This window comes from Malus domestica, chromosome 15 (genome assembly GCF_042453785.1).
Source record: "Malus domestica chromosome 15, GDT2T_hap1".
Lineage (NCBI taxonomy): Eukaryota > Viridiplantae > Streptophyta > Magnoliopsida > Rosales > Rosaceae > Malus > Malus domestica.
The window spans coordinates 47,049,127-47,054,067 of record NC_091675.1 but is presented as its reverse complement, the minus strand read 5'-3'; positions in this window follow the sequence as shown (position 1 = coordinate 47,054,067).

The window sequence follows — 4,941 nt, the reverse complement described above, 5'->3', positions numbered from 1 at the left end:
GCCCCACAATCACGACTTCGCTGCTTGAATCGATTTCGCTGATGTTCATAGTACCCGCCACTGCTCCGACTGAAACCCAGGAAAAGGAACTCGTCGTTCGCACCATGACCTACTGACTCCGCTGTTGCATTATTGTACCAGCATCCTCGCTGCCACATCTGACTGACCTGACCCACCTGCTACAACCCTGCCCTCTTGCAGAATCAACCGCTACTTCTTGACCTACGAACCTGTCCGCTGACCAAACTCACGTTCTGGAAAAAAAAAACCCATAAAAAATTGGAAAAGTGTGAAAAAGAAAGAAAAAAAAAAGGAAAAGAAACATTTGTTGTTTGTTTTGAGAGGCCTACCCTGGTGGGTTACTACTTGCTGATTATTGAGCCCATATGGATTGTATTTTAGAAGGGTTGTTTTTGTTGAGTGTGTATATAGAGTTTGTTGTTCCCCACCACAACGATTATTTGAGGCCTACATGGTTGACACGATTGAATCTGTTGTTGTTTACTGCAATGATTGCTCGAGTGCTTAGATTGGTAAACACTTGAGTGACGTTGTGTACCTGGTTATAAGTCTGCTTGCTTGCCAGAATCTACTAATTGCTTGAATTGTTTGCTTGCTTGCTTGGAATTTTTGTCCGCTTAGATTGCTCGTTTGCATTGTTTGCTTGAATCACTCGAATTGCTCGCTTGTCTTGCCTTGTCCCCCTAAGAAAGGTTGTCTTGTTGTGTCAAATCCTAACGCAACTTGTCTTGCCGTGTACGCCTTCTGTAGCTTGTCTTATCTTGTCTGCCATGTCGTGTCTGCCTAATAGAGCTTGCATCCACATTTGCTTGTTGGCAAGTTCATGACGTGTACCGCCATGAGTTTCACAAGGGTGTTGGAATTTATTAGGTTTATTTAGAAAATTAATTAGAGATTTGATTTGATTTGTAGTAGGGTATTTTTGGTATTTACGCATTGGGGTTTCTTAGGTTTGTATCGCTGTAAATACAACTTGTAATTAGTTTGATAGAACAAGATAGTCATGATGTAGTCTTACGAGTTTTGTAGCCGTTTCGATACTCTTGTTTATTTAATAATATTCTTTTTGTACTTTGTTGTTCGTCTGCTTGTTTGTTCATTCTTATGTGAACTCTGATTTTCAATTGAATTTACACAAATCAACAAAATTGGACCTCGAATTGTAAGAAAGTTGGGAATTTAATTGGAATTAGAGATTATTACCTGATGTTAGTATCCTGAGGATGGTAAATAGAGAAACTGACAATGATGGTAATCGAGCCATGGATTCGGAAGTGAACGTTTTCATACGGAAGCTGGGACGGTTGGTGCAATGAGGATTGTGGTATAAAGGTGGGCCCGTTGTTTTAATTTAGTTTATGTAACGCTAGGTAAACTAAATACGTGGATTAAATTTGCAAACTAAATAATCTGTGATCAATAAGAAATAATCACTTTAATCAAGACTTAAGTAATAATCTAATCATCAACTTACATGTCATTTAGTTTACAAAATTTAGTCAGCACATTAGTCTCCCTAACATTACCCATTTAGTTTATTTTGTTTTTAAATTGATTTTCTTTAATATTTAAGTATTTTTATTTGCCATGTCAATAAAAAAGACTCCATATTTTCCACATCATCACTTAATGGTCAGTTTAACAGATTTTTTAACGGATGTATGATATTGAAATGAAATGATAAGTAATGTATGAGATTGAAATGTTTTGAAGATATTGTATGAGATTGTAATTGCAGTCAAACCTGAATGGATAAAATGTAATTTACCCTAAATTTTATATAAATTTTTCTAGCAGTACCACAGCATAGTTGGGGGCTAATTATATAAGGTCACGAATACTTGTAGAAAATATAGGTGGCGTATTGGAATCTCATGTGTCCACTGTGTAAAGTCGTTAACAAGACTTCGAGTCTACAGTCGAGTAGTATGCGTTTTCTGACCATGGGCCTAACTCAAATGGTATTATATTGGTGAAGTGAAAGGTAGGTTATAGGTTAAGTTTGAACCCTCTCACACGCGAAAGAGAGAAGAAATCATGAGTTGTGTGTCAAATGAAATGGACATACAACATATGCATCACTGCAAGAGAAAATTGCATTTCCGTCAAGATCTTGCCACACCATGCCGACGCAAAAGCATGATAAATTGCTTGGGCACAACTGTTGTCGCAATTAAATGAAGAATGTGCGGTGGCGTCGATGTGCGGTTACGGTTAAGTGAAAGAGTTTGCGACGGAGTTGAAGTGCCGCCGCATGATCCCTCCCATTTGAGACGACAAAATTACTTGGGGTTGCAATTGAGGCATTTTAATTATGTTAATTAAAGAGTACTACTCCAAGTCAAAGCAGAAATTATTCTTCTTCTTCACACAAAGACAGAAGTTCAAGATTATCGGTCAATTAGGTTATGTACGGTTCATTATTAGCTAATAACTAAGACTTTTGCGAACGGATTGAAATTGGTTTTATCTTTTGTGGTTCATGATACTCAAACTGCTATGTTGGTAATGATATTACCCTTGATCAAAAAAAAAAAAAACTGCTTCATTTTCCTAATAGGAATATCCTTGACAATGTATCGTTGGTTTTGAATTGATGTGATGAGTCGATATTATACTATATATTTTACCCTATTCTTAGTATTAATTTATTGGTTATGTTGTGAGAATTTTGATATTTTTAATTATATTTGCAAGGTAGGACATTCAACTTCTTATGGAGCAAATAGTAGCCAAACGGATGTATTTCAAAGTGATTCCAATTGGAGGATATTCGTGAGTCTCTCAATTAGCTCGTATCAAAGTTTCAGATTTTTCTACCACGCGGTTTATTTATAGCGATGTAATAAAGTAGCAGCGCGCAGTGCTGTCATAGTGACGTTTTGGGCTTATTTGGGTTTTTTGGCTTCAAAGATGATGTCTTTTGGGTTCGAGGCCTTTTGGAATTATGTTTGAGACATCTCAAGCTTTAATTTTAGTCATTTTGGGCCTGTTTTGAAGCTCTGAAGATCCAGAAACGTGGCTGATTTATGGCTGGGCAGATTTCCTAAAGTTAGAATAATAGGAATGTATTTCCTTGTTATCTTATTCTATTATGTTTTCTAGTTTTTAGAACACCTTTTCTAGTAAGGATTTTATTTTGTAACAATATAAATAAGGCTTCTTAGCCATTAGGGTTTCTGAAGAAGGGAGAAAGAGAGGAGAAAAAGAACACATAAAATTTGGAGAACTTAGGTATGCTTTGACGATTTGTATTTTTTGTTCAAGGTGCTTTCTATCCATATTTTTAATAATATTTTGTTTTATGATTGTTCATAGCTAATTTCCTTTTGTTAGGGCGACACCACGAGTCTTAGCAAGAATATGTAATTTCTTTTCAATTTATTTATGATATTATGCATGTAGGTTTGAATTATTAATCGCTAGTTTAAGCTATCTATTTGTCTTAATGCTTGATCACCATTATGATATTTAGAAAAGTAATTTGATGCAATTTTGGTCGGAGGTCAGTCCCTAAAATTGACGAAGGTTTCTTGTGGTTAATATGTGCAAGTTCACTTAGGATGAATACCACACCTTAAGGGTTGCATAGTTTTTCATAAGGTTTCACAAAGCTTAATAAGTCTTGCATGTTTAGATTTGATCTGAATACCACAGACTGATTACATGTTTGATATATGATCTATGTTGAGGGCCCAAGTAGCTAGGCATACTTTAGGAAAACATAACCTTCAAAATATGCATGTGTAAGTCGTAAGTAATTGGAAGAACTACGTGAGATTGTTAAGGTGATGGTGGAATCCTAGTGCTTTTACAATTTAATTTTCAAAAACATTTTCTTTTACTTTATTTTATTTTGCCGATTTATTTAATTATTTCTATTAAATTTGTCTTTATTATTTTAGATCATAAAATCAACATTTTCTCAAACTTTGTTTTAAATAATTAATTAGGATTTGATTTAACATATATTATTTATTCAATTCCTATGGAGAACGATCTTGCTAGAGCCGACTATACTACAAATACCTTTTTAAATGTTTTTATCCCTACTTTTACAGGTGGTAAAAAAATCCTATCACGATGCATTCAATTAAGAAAATGAAAAGGGATCCTAAGGTGGCAATGTCACTTAAGGTTAAGGTGCTCATTGATTGGCTGATTCTACAGCTCTAGTGCTGTTTATCCAAACTAAAGATATCGTCGGTTACCCTTACAGTGTTGTTTATCCAAACTGAAGATGTGTTGGCGATAGAAAGTGGAAGAGGATAAAATCTCAAAGTTGTTGAGAAGTTTTGCGCATGATAATTTGTGTGTTGATTTAGATGAGCTTTTTCCAATGCACAAAATCTTGTATTTATAAGGTTGGATATCTGCTTGACACGGCCTGATAGTGTTCAACTGCAACTCAAACTCTAGGAACTCAAACTCTAGGAAGAAAGACTGATCCATATCCATCCTTTACATTCGTGACTTTTCAAACAAAATAAAAACCCATCTAGGCTTACCACATCATATGAGAAGCCTGGCCCACTTGGGCTTCTTATCTCATCATCAAAACTCCAACAATAGCCTCGAAACTCGGACAACATCCATCACCATGTAAAAAAGCCTAGCCTACCTAGGCCTCATATTTCATCATTATCCAAGACCATTAAATCCTAGGCTATGCCACGTGACAAGAGTCCTAGGCTGAGCTGCTCTAATCCACACGATACACTGCTAACAAAACCAAATTAAATTGGACTATTCTGCTTGCTTCTAAGTTGGGGGCTATGATTTGTGTCCCATCTATTTTGTACAAGAAAATTGAGATAATTTATTTAAAGATAATTATTATGATTAAAAATCATAATATTATCACTTTCTTATCACACGGTCAAGAATCATGCTCATTCAACGGCCTCGATGACTCGGGTC